The sequence below is a fragment of the Brachyhypopomus gauderio genome, chromosome 17 (assembly GCF_052324685.1).
Source record: "Brachyhypopomus gauderio isolate BG-103 chromosome 17, BGAUD_0.2, whole genome shotgun sequence".
Taxonomy (NCBI): Eukaryota; Metazoa; Chordata; class Actinopteri; order Gymnotiformes; family Hypopomidae; genus Brachyhypopomus; species Brachyhypopomus gauderio.
In genome coordinates, this window is record NC_135227.1 from 1,390,387 (window position 1) to 1,403,991 (window position 13,605).

Consider the following 13,605-nt stretch of genomic DNA (forward strand, 5'->3'; position numbering starts at 1 on the left):
TTGACCTCTAGTTGACCCCCCCCCCCCCACCAGCACCCCCCAAGCCCCCACCATCCCCCCCCCCCACCCACCCACCATGTGACATCATCACATCAATCAATGTCAAGACAATCAAAGTGTAAAGCAATGCTTTGATATTTTGTTTTGATAAGTTTTGATAAGCTTAATTAAAACATTATTTTGATCTTCTTTGATGTCGACTCTCCGGAGCTGTGTAACCCTAGCCACCTGCGACACACACACACACACATACACACACACACACAAACCCCTAGTCCACACAGAACAACGCTGAAGACAGAGGGTCTCAGGCACACACACACACACACACACACATACTGATGCGCTCACACATGACCTTGACTAGCGCTGTAGGGAAACCGTTATCTGCACACACGCACACACACACACACACACACACACACACGCCCTAGTCACACACACACACACACATACACACACACATCCCTAGTAACACAGAACCGCGCATGCGCACACAAATATGCTTACTTTGAGTAACTTCAAACAAAACTGATGAACCAATGAGGAGGCAATCTCAACAGACCAATCCGGGGTGCGTGTCTAGCGCGCGAGCATTTAAAGAGAGAGAGAGGGGGAACGTTTCCTTGAGGAGTCAACATGCAGTCTAAGGTGGTATTGTCCATACAAACCATTTTTTTCCTGAGTGAGGCCCCATACTGACTTGAAGTAACTCTGAGGGTCCTCGGCACGCTGAGTTGACCTTGTCACCTTTCCCTCAATGAATTAACTCAGGTCTTCCCACACACACACACATATACACACACACACACACACACACACACACATACCGATGCACTCGCACATGACCTTGACTCACGCTGTAGGGAAACCTCCGTCCACTGCCCGCGACACACACACACACACACACACACGCCCCCTAGTCACACACTCCCCTAGTCACACAGAACAGCGCACACACAAATATGCCTACTTCAAAGTAGCGTACTTCAAACAATTAACAAACTCTGATGAATCAATGAAGAATCATTCTCAACCGAGTTAAACCACACTGTATAAACATTAAAATTACCTCTTTTAAAATTTTATGTAGAGAACTTGTTAAACTATCAAGTTTATAATGACAATCTTAAAACAATGTAAATATATGTAAAAGATTAATACATTGTTTTATTCACTGTTTTTTTCTAAAAACATGGAACTCAGATTTCAGTCTCCCTATATCAAAGAAACTGCCATAACTTTTTATCAAATGTTGGAATATCTCCTCAGGAATCACCCGACTCTTTTAAAACATATCCTTTCTAAAGTCTGCAGGAGCCTATGATACATGTTGGGTCATAGTGCTTAATATCCGTTATGTGAAATTTCTTTAACTTTATCTTAAAGTCCTTTAGCGGAAGCCATGACAATAGTCACAATGTACATCACATTTTTTACATCACAAATTGTTGCATCTGTTATTTTAAAAAACCAAAGACAGATTGGACATTTTGTCGTTCTGAAATATAAAACATCCACAAATCATTACTAAGTTTGGGCCTGGGGTATTTACATAACAAATTATCACAGACTGTTGTGCATGACATGAAAATGTCAGTTGTCTTATCTACTCGCCAGTCAAAAATGTAAGCAGATGGAACTTCATCTTTGATTTCATTAAGGCCAGAGGCTGTAATAACAGAGCCTACAGTTGTAAATAACTCTGAATGTAGTTGGACATGCCAGAAAACAGAGGATGACTGGAGTGGTTAAGACATCATCATACACGGATATTCTCTGTAATTGCCCTTGTTAGTAGATTCTGCCCTCATTACAGCCTCTGAAAGTGAGCTGTTTACCGTCGAGCAGTGAAGAACATCAATATCTGGATTGTGCTGTTAAATCTTTATCTTTTGATCCCTTAATATGTAGTCCATCATCAATCACACGTGCTACTGTGACTCTACATAGGAAACCTGACCATGAACATGAGCTCACGTTCCTTGTTTTTCTATTGAGTTTTGCATATCTAGTCAAAATTAACCAAACCCTCCAAACACACCTTTCACCAAACAATATGTAACTGAGATGATTGCGGCCAAACATTCTCTTCGTTTAAGGTAAGACACTACAGGTGAATAGGGTAAAAATGTCATCTAGCAATCACTATGAAACTTACCACATTGATTATTGACATTAAGAGAATTACAAGTTTTCTGAAATGTTATGTTTAAATATGCAACTTAGGCGTTATCTAATTAAATATATGTTAATTTGCATTTATTTCAAAAACAGAAAACTAAACAATGCATAAAGTCAGGTTCAAAATTCTTGTTTTGAGATTCTGAATATCTCTTTATTACTTTATAAATCAGAAAAAACTGTTTACTTACTCTCAATCTAATCATATCATTTAGAGCATCCCAACAATAAAAGGACAAACAACAGCAAAACAGAGCAATGTAATGACTAAGTTTAACTTCAATAAAACGCAATCACAGCGCACACACTGCAACCTGTAGAACTTTTACCTTAGATTGTTGTATGTCTGTCCTGCACAATAGTTCCCCAGTCCTGTTTACAACCTAGTCATCCATCCCTGCTCCATAGTATGTCCCTCACACATTTCCTCATGATGTCTTTTCAGCTTTTTAGCTGTGCTCAGGTTTGCACTTGTGTTTCACGCTGGCGAACGTGTCAGATGCGACATCCTCTGCTTTTGATACTCTGATCATATCAGCTTCATTACATTGACAGTAAGACTGTGCTCTGATCATATCAGCTTCATTACATTGACAGTAAGACTGTGCTCTGCAGCCACAATCTCTCCATATCAGTCATCATAGCAGAGGCACCTTCACTAAAGGTAGAAATGGTCATACCTGTTGCTGCCTCAACCCTGCATTTACCAACACAATTAAATGTATAGGATATCACTACCTGTTCATCTCCTCACGTTTAATTGGTGCATTTATTTTTTACTTTTACATAACATAGGTATGTGTTTAAAACTTTTAGTCACAAAACATTGTATTCATTCACTTTTATTAATATTTTGTCCATTCTACCACTAAAGAAAAAATCTGTAGGGTAAAACTGACATTATTGAAAGACAGGGTACTTTATTAATCTGTGGATCAACTTCTTGTCTCTATCTCAACCCTGTCCCATACCTGTATTATTTTTGTAAACCTGCATGTCCCAAGACGCGTATATGTATATACAGGTTTGCGGTACCCACCTCTTTCACACAGACTGCACTCTTAAAACAAACTGCTGCAAAATCCGTGGTCTGATATTAATTTTAAGCCCTGTGCCTACACAATTAAGATAAATTAATCTACTAATTAGTTCAAACGCGCTTTGCTGTGCGGCGCATTTGGTCCGACCTGCTATCTAAAGTCTAAATGCGTGTAAGCATTTCATTATCTAATTGATTTTTGCAAGTTTCACCTTGCTTCTTCTCGCAAGTGACAACTGTTGTCTTTTCTGAGAAGCTGTTAAAAGCAATACTTTCGGCGTTTTTATATTATAAAGATACTGAAATGCTAAACCAGAAAGTGTGACCGCATGTGACCACGTGACGCTCTCAGGTTTCACATTCTCAGAAATCGACACCGGCCAACGAGATGTCAAGCTTGCGTTTAAATCAACCTTTTATTCTTTCACGATCTGTTGCTGTTAGAAAGGAAATTATCATATTTGGAGCAGATGTACTCGTGTAGGAGAGAGAGAGAGTTTTACAACGATACCCATGATGATGACAGGTAGATAACGGGAGCGGCGGTTCATGCTCCGTAAGAAAGCTAACTTTTCGTGAACTTATGAAAAATCTACAGGCGCATCCAGATAAAGTGTAGATAAATAAACACTTTAATGTTTATTTTGCACATTTTCTTTCCATCAGCTTGAAATAAGACATGTTACGGAATCAAAATAGTCTAAAACCTCAAAATTTACCGGCGCATGATAAAACTATGTAGGCCTATTTGCCTGCCGTGTCTCGCCATAAGCACCTCTAATAATCAAGTTCCCGGTCATAACAGGAGAGTTAAAATAATGCGCTCCGGGCACGTCCAACAGGGAGGAGACCCAGGTCACGTGGGAGAGTTTATATCTCTCAGATGCCCTGGGAACACCCCCCCCCCCAGAAGAGCTAGAAGAGGTGGCTGGGGAAAGGGAAACCTGGGCCTCTTTGCTCAGGCTACTGCCCCCGCGACCAGGGCCCCAGATAAGAGGATGAGAATGGGGGGATGGATGTATCCTGAATTTTGAACTACATGAATGCTGTGTGATGCTGTTTAATTCTCTACATAAGGAATGCCAAAACATGGCCCACATTTGCATTTTACACCTGAGAATATCCCTCTGCAATCTTCAATAAAATGAAGCGACTTAAGAAGTCAATATTTACATTTTTCTACAGTATATACAAACAGTATAGTAAATAATAAATAAAATGAGCTGGACTTTGAGTTTATATTCCATATATGCCCCATGAACCGAGCTTGAATTCCTCCAAATGCCGGGGTATGCTTTTAAAACTATGTTCTTTGTCAAAGTGATGAAAAGCTTCAGATGATCTTCCAATCATTATATATTACACTGCACAAATTCATTCCTACTGTGCAATAAATGTGTAAATATTCCAGATAACAACTGAACTGAAAAGTCTGAAGTGTAGTACTGAACCCCAAATATGCACAATGTCCGAGGGATTAAACGTGTTGTGCTTCTACGGGGGAAAACGTCACGCTAGTTGATGACAACCTGTGAGAACTTGTTCTTTGAACACTTGCACGTCCGGTACATTGTTTTGGAAGAATATAGTTATGTACATATAATATTAAATATCTGCAGAACTTTTTTCAAGATATTTTGGATATTTTACCTGTCCTTACCTCGCAGTTGCCTTTGAACTGCGGTTATCTATTACACTTTAGGTCTAAACTCATATCCATACTGTTTAAAAGGTTTTTGAAGTAACGTAATGTTTTGTACTACATTTTCCATATGACTTGTGCAGTTTAATGAAGTTTATATATAGGCTACTTTGCACTTCACTTGCCCGGCTGAAGACCTCTGTCTAAACCTCCTGTTTCTCTATAAAATCTGCACAATTAGGGGAGACCGGGTATGTTTGTAACACTTTTTGCTTCCAGTATGGAAAACACAATATGTATTAGTTAAACAATATACAAGACTCGTGTGGCTTAATGAAATGTGGGAGTGATATAATTTATAATTATTTTATAACTGTGGGGTATTTTTCTTGTCCAGAATCAACCAGCTTTTTGCTGCCATGGTTCTATGGTGTAACTATTTTGCACTTCACTGCACACACACACACACACACACACACACACACACATCAACATTTTTCTCAACTACGTATTCAACAAGTGTATCAGCCACTTTGCAAACATTAATCTGTTTCTTTGTTGAAAGTTTTACTACACAAATGTCTATTATATACACACACAGACAAAGCACATGATCGATTTTTACAGCATTGTTGCTCTTAGGCATGAGAACCAACAGTTTACTAATAGACACATGGGGTGTTTCGTTAGAATCTACACACAACTGGGCCAAATGATGCCAATCATGCGACGTTGTTGTTTTGACAACATTCATTTGATTCTTGAAATTTTGTAAACGTTTAACATCATCAGCGTTCATGTTATTAAAAAGTGTAAAATCATCCACACTATCGCCAATACAATTATACAACAAATGTGTCAATTCGTAGTACACACGATGTTTCATCACACGTTCTGACAGACACCTTTTTGAGTGATTTATGACCCTTGAGTGACATGTTTGATTGACAGGTCACCCCCACAACAGGGGCAAGTCTGGGCATATCCTACCCATCTCCATCCAACCACCCCCCTTGATTTATGACCCTTGAGTGACATGTTTGATTGACAGGCTATCCCCCACAAGGGGAGGTCTGGGGGTACGCCCCCCACAGTTCACATCCCCTGCCACACCACACCTGTTGGTGCATGACGCCTTGACGTCTATGTCACACAGTTTAGTCAATCAGACACGAGACATTTAAATATGTAGATGTTGTATATAGTATTTAAACCGACACTACAGTTTATGTGGCTACAACATTTTAAAATGTCTGCTGTGTGTGGATCAGGCTCTTTTTAGAGATTCAACAGTTACGCCAAGATTTAGTTCTAGTGGTGAAACCAATTTGTTTTTAGCGCCAAGGAAGAGACGGTATACCAAAGCATTTGGTCAAATACCTCGCGACCACTTTAGGGATGTTAAAATTAATCTGTTTTATTCTCTGGCTTATGACGTTTGTGGGGTGGTCAAAGAGGATCACAGCCTACCCGAAAGTGCGTTAAAAGAAACACAACTCCACATCGTGGGCACACAACATCAAGACAAGACCAACATGCAGGCCAACGTGTTTGAGGATTTTCATCCAGCAGACCAGCCGGATGCCTGTGAGCGTGTGTGGTATAGAAACTACAGAGGTCTGTGCTTTGAATATACGGAGATCGGCACCGGTCGTAGGTTTGTGGACTACGGCTATGATGAATCAGCTATGGACAACACAGGACCGGACAATAGTATGTTGGCTCTTGGATATGTGAATATGGCCTCCCCATCGGATGAGCAAGTCGATGTTCCAGAAGACACAATCACACATGAGCAGCCCGATGATGTGGACAGCCGAGTGTGTACTACGGCGTTGAAACTGATAAAGTCTGCCTTTGTTGCAATCCTACAACACATCATAGATCGCAAGTTGAAGGAGATGTGTCTCGGTTGTGAGGTGAATCACCCCAGCCAGCGTCGACACACGTGTCTCTTTGAGCCGGATATCTTCTTTTTTGAAAAATACTATAAAGATATAACACAGTCACTGTTCATACCCGAGTTAAGAGAAGCCATAGCGGGTCTTCTAAAGTGTTTTGGAATACAGCTGGCTCTTCAAAAAGTGCAAGGATGTGCTGAAACCGTTGTCTGTGAATTGCGGAGCGAGCCGTACATTGTGGAAAAGCTGCAGGAGCTAAGGGGAAGTCTGGTTGATCAAACATCCGAACAATTCGTCTCTGACGCCGTTGACCATTGGGAAGGCGGTTCAAAGACTCATAGTGCTGTTTAAGTCGAAAATGGGTCTGGCTTGTGTACGACAGAGTTTGTCAGAACGTGTGATGAAACATCGTGTGTACTACGAATTGACACATTTGTTGTATAATTGTATTGGCGATAGTGTGGATGATTTTACACTTTTTAATAACATGAACGCTGATGATGTTAAACGTTTACAAAATTTCAAGAATCAAATGAATGTTGTCAAAACAACAACGTCGCATGATTGGCATCATTTGGCCCAGTTGTGTGTAGATTCTAACGAAACACCCCATGTGTCTATTAGTAAACTGTTGGTTCTCATGCCTAAGAGCAACAATGCTGTAAAAATCGATCATGTGCTTTGTCTGTGTGTGTATATAATAGACATTTGTGTAGTAAAACTTTCAACAAAGAAACAGATTAATGTTTGCAAAGTGGCTGATACACTTGTTGAATACGTAGTTGAGAAAAATGTTGATGTGTGTGTGTGTGTGTGTGTGTGTGTGTGTGTGTGTGTGTGCAGTGAAGTGCAAAATAGTTACACCATAGAACCATGGCAGCAAAAAGCTGGTTGATTCTGGACAAGAAAAATACCCCACAGTTATAAAATAATTATAAATTATATCACTCCCACATTTCATTAAGCCACACGAGTCTTGTATATTGTTTAACTAATACATATTGTGTTTTCCATACTGGAAGCAAAAAGTGTTACAAACATACCCGGTCTCCCCTAATTGTGCAGATTTTATAGAGAAACAGGAGGTTTAGACAGAGGTCTTCAGCCGGGCAAGTGAAGTGCAAAGTAGCCTATATATAAACTTCATTACACTGCACAAGTCATATGGAAAATGTAGTACAAAACATTACGTTACTTCAAAAACCTTTTAAACAGTATGGATATGAGTTTAGACCTAAAGTGTAATAGATAACCGCAGTTCAAAGGCAACTGCGAGGTAAGGACAGGTAAAATATCTTGAAAAAAGTTCTGCAGATATTTAATATTATATGTACATAACTATATTCTTCCAAAACAATGTACCGGACGTGCAAGTGTTCAGAGAACAAGTTCTCACAGGTTGTCATCAACTAGCGTGACGTTTTCCCCCGTAGAAGCACAACACGTTTAATCCCTCGGACATTGTGCATATTTGGGGTTCAGTACTACACTTCAGACTTTTCAGTTCAGTTGTTATCTGGAATATTTACACATTTATTGCACAGTAGGAATGAATTTGTGCAGTGTAATTAGGGTTGCAACGGTATGAGATTTTCACGGTATGATAACCGTCTCAGAAAATACCGCGGTATCACGGTTATCACGGTATCACAGTTAGTTTGTATATTATTAAAAGATACACCGACCCTTAAAGAAATTACAAGTTATTTTTGTTCAATTAACTATTTATTGTAGAAACCTGGAACTATTGTATACAAAATGTGTCCTTTAAAAAAATAAGCTGTACACATGTTTATATAAATACTGCAAAATTAGAGAAACCTAAATCATGGATTTCAGTACAATTATTTAAGTTTAAATTATTTAATATCTGATAAACTCAGCCTGGGTCAGTGTCTGATCAACAACTGTTGTAAACGTCCGTTGTACTGCCAAGTTGGAATATAACCAGATACTGCAGGAAGAGAGGATTTATTTCTGACATCATCACAATAGAGATTTCTATTTTAAGGTTTTCACACCGAGTCTGGTTTTAACATATCAAAAACAGGTACGTTAGAATTTGAACGCATGTAAATTAATAGCGTCTTTCACATCCAGTGAAAGCAATGACCATAAAAAGCTAGGTTTATACTTTCACTAGTGACCGTAGCACGCGACTCCGCACAGTTCTTTTGTCTTACGTTAACAAATACGAGCCTCTTTTAATTCCAGGACAAAACATGAGAGAACGTGAAGACGTTAAGATTGGGCGTTTTGGAAATAAACAACCATTAAATAATGTGATGAAAAAGCGAATTATTTCGAGTATATGTATAAATATTTAACTTAATTAAGTTTAAGGTGCTGGGAAATATTGAAACGGACCTTTAAAGTGACGTACAAGTGTTTTAATTCCACCTTTTAAACGTGTATGAATCCTGCAAACGTGACTTTGTTCATTGCGCTGAGGCGCAGCGCGCAAAGTTACAAGTGTACGACCTCGCGAATCGACAGCGCGCGAGACCCTCGCGCACGGGCGGAGCCACCGCGATTACGTCATTTCGCCACTGATTTTAGTTTAGCTTTTTTTTTTTGTAAAAAAATGTGTTAAGTCTGATGCACTTTCTGCCATTCTCACTGCTGTGTGCTGAGTAGCTGAACCGGAGCGGAGTTGCGCATGCGCGGGTCAGTTTCTCCGCTGGCTTGCTTTTTACCGGTAATAAGCAAACGCACACGGTATGATAACCGTGCATTTTAATACCGTGGTATACCGTGAAACCGGTTACCGCTGCAACCCTAAGTGTAATATATAATGATTGGAAGATCATCTGAAGCTTTTCATCACTTTGACAAAGAACATAGTTTTAAAAGCATACCCCGGCATTTGGAGGAATTCAAGCTCGGTTCATGGGGCATATATGGAATATAAACTCAAAGTCCAGCTCATTTTATTTATTATTTACTATACTGTTTGTATATACTGTAGAAAAATGTAAATATTGACTTCTTAAGTCGCTTCATTTTATTGAAGATTGCAGAGGGATATTCTCAGGTGTAAAATGCAAATGTGGGCCATGTTTTGGCATTCCTTATGTAGAGAATTAAACAGCATCACACAGCATTCATGTAGTTCAAAATTCAGGATACATCCATCCCCCCATTCTCATCCTCTTATCTGGGGCCCTGGTCGCGGGGGCAGTAGCCTGAGCAAAGAGGCCCAGGTTTCCCTTTCCCCAGCCACCTCTTCTAGCTCTTCTGGGGGGGGGGGTGTTCCCAGGGCATCTGAGAGATATAAACTCTCCCACGTGACCTGGGTCTCCTCCCTGTTGGACGTGCCCGGAGCGCATTATTTTAACTCTCCTGTTATGACCGGGAACTTGATTATTAGAGGTGCTTATGGCGAGACACGGCAGGCAAATAGGCCTACATAGTTTTATCATGCGCCGGTCAATTTTGAGGTTTTAGACTATTTTGATTCCGTAACATGTCTTATTTCAAGCTGATGGAAAGAAAATGTGCAAAATAAACATTAAAGTGTTTATTTATCTACACTTTATCTGGATGCGCCTGTAGATTTTTCATAAGTTCACGAAAAGTTAGCTTTCTTACGGAGCATGAACCGCCGCTCCCGTTATCTACCTGTCATCATCATGGGTATCGTTGTAAAACTCTCTCTCTCTCCTACACGAGTACATCTGCTCCAAATATGATAATTTCCTTTCTAACAGCAACAGATCGTGAAAGAATAAAAGGTTGATTTAAACGCAAGCTTGACATCTCGTTGGCCGGTGTCGATTTCTGAGAATGTGAAACCTGAGAGCGTCACGTGGTCACATGCGGTCACACTTTCTGGTTTAGCATTTCAGTATCTTTATAATATAAAAACGCCGAAAGTATTGCTTTTAACAGCTTCTCAGAAAAGACAACAGTTGTCACTTGCGAGAAGAAGCAAGGTGAAACTTGCAAAAATCAATTAGATAATGAAATGCTTACACGCATTTAGACTTTAGATAGCAGGTCGGACCAAATGCGCCGCACAGCAAAGCGCGTTTGAACTAATTAGTAGATTAATTTATCTTAATTGTGTAGGCACAGGGCTTAAAATTAATATCAGACCACGGATTTTGCAGCAGTTTGTTTTAAGAGTGCAGTCTGTGTGAAAGAGGTGGGTACCGCAAACCTGTATATACATATACGCGTCTTGGGACATGCAGGTTTACAAAAATAATACAGGTATGGGACAGGGTTGAGATAGAGACAAGAAGTTGATCCACAGATTAATAAAGTACCCTGTCTTTCAATAATGTCAGTTTTACCCTACAGATTTTTTCTTTAGTGGTAGAATGGACAAAATATTAATAAAAGTGAATGAATACAATGTTTTGTGACTAAAAGTTTTAAACACATACCTATGTTATGTAAAAGTAAAAAATAAATGCACCAATTAAACGTGAGGAGATGAACAGGTAGTGATATCCTATACATTTAATTGTGTTGGTAAATGCAGGGTTGAGGCAGCAACAGGTATGACCATTTCTACCTTTAGTGAAGGTGCCTCTGCTATGATGACTGATATGGAGAGATTGTGGCTGCAGAGCACAGTCTTACTGTCAATGTAATGAAGCTGATATGATCAGAGCACAGTCTTACTGTCAATGTAATGAAGCTGATATGATCAGAGTATCAAAAGCAGAGGATGTCGCATCTGACACGTTCGCCAGCGTGAAACACAAGTGCAAACCTGAGCACAGCTAAAAAGCTGAAAAGACATCATGAGGAAATGTGTGAGGGACATACTATGGAGCAGGGATGGATGACTAGGTTGTAAACAGGACTGGGGAACTATTGTGCAGGACAGACATACAACAATCTAAGGTAAAAGTTCTACAGGTTGCAGTGTGTGCGCTGTGATTGCGTTTTATTGAAGTTAAACTTAGTCATTACATTGCTCTGTTTTGCTGTTGTTTGTCCTTTTATTGTTGGGATGCTCTAAATGATATGATTAGATTGAGAGTAAGTAAACAGTTTTTTCTGATTTATAAAGTAATAAAGAGATATTCAGAATCTCAAAACAAGAATTTTGAACCTGACTTTATGCATTGTTTAGTTTTCTGTTTTTGAAATAAATGCAAATTAACATATATTTAATTAGATAACGCCTAAGTTGCATATTTAAACATAACATTTCAGAAAACTTGTAATTCTCTTAATGTCAATAATCAATGTGGTAAGTTTCATAGTGATTGCTAGATGACATTTTTACCCTATTCACCTGTAGTGTCTTACCTTAAACGAAGAGAATGTTTGGCCGCAATCATCTCAGTTACATATTGTTTGGTGAAAGGTGTGTTTGGAGGGTTTGGTTAATTTTGACTAGATATGCAAAACTCAATAGAAAAACAAGGAACGTGAGCTCATGTTCATGGTCAGGTTTCCTATGTAGAGTCACAGTAGCACGTGTGATTGATGATGGACTACATATTAAGGGATCAAAAGATAAAGATTTAACAGCACAATCCAGATATTGATGTTCTTCACTGCTCGACGGTAAACAGCTCACTTTCAGAGGCTGTAATGAGGGCAGAATCTACTAACAAGGGCAATTACAGAGAATATCCGTGTATGATGATGTCTTAACCACTCCAGTCATCCTCTGTTTTCTGGCATGTCCAACTACATTCAGAGTTATTTACAACTGTAGGCTCTGTTATTACAGCCTCTGGCCTTAATGAAATCAAAGATGAAGTTCCATCTGCTTACATTTTTGACTGGCGAGTAGATAAGACAACTGACATTTTCATGTCATGCACAACAGTCTGTGATAATTTGTTATGTAAATACCCCAGGCCCAAACTTAGTAATGATTTGTGGATGTTTTATATTTCAGAACGACAAAATGTCCAATCTGTCTTTGGTTTTTTAAAATAACAGATGCAACAATTTGTGATGTAAAAAATGTGATGTACATTGTGACTATTGTCATGGCTTCCGCTAAAGGACTTTAAGATAAAGTTAAAGAAATTTCACATAACGGATATTAAGCACTATGACCCAACATGTATCATAGGCTCCTGCAGACTTTAGAAAGGATATGTTTTAAAAGAGTCGGGTGATTCCTGAGGAGATATTCCAACATTTGATAAAAAGTTATGGCAGTTTCTTTGATATAGGGAGACTGAAATCTGAGTTCCATGTTTTTAGAAAAAAACAGTGAATAAAACAATGTATTAATCTTTTACATATATTTACATTGTTTTAAGATTGTCATTATAAACTTGATAGTTTAACAAGTTCTCTACATAAAATTTTAAAAGAGGTAATTTTAATGTTTATACAGTGTGGTTTAACTCGGTTGAGAATGATTCTTCATTGATTCATCAGAGTTTGTTAATTGTTTGAAGTACGCTACTTTGAAGTAGGCATATTTGTGTGTGCGCTGTTCTGTGTGACTAGGGGAGTGTGTGACTAGGGGGCGTGTGTGTGTGTGTGTGTCGCGGGCAGTGGACGGAGGTTTCCCTACAGCGTGAGTCAAGGTCATGTGCGAGTGCATCGGTATGTGTGTGTGTGTGTGTGTGTGTGTGTGTGTGTGTGTGTGTATGTGTGTGTGTGTGTGTGTGTGTGTGTGGAAAGACCTGAGTTAATTCATTGAGGGAAAGGTGACGAGGTCAACTCAGCGTGCCGAGGACCCTCAGAGTTACTTCAAGTCAGTATGGGGCCTCACTCAGGAAAAAAAATGGTTTGTATGGATATTCGCATACCACAGTCGAATGCATGTTGGCTCCTCAAGGAAACGTTCCCCCTCTCTCTCTTTAAATGCTCGCGCTCTAAACACGCACCCCGGATTGGTGTGTTGAGAA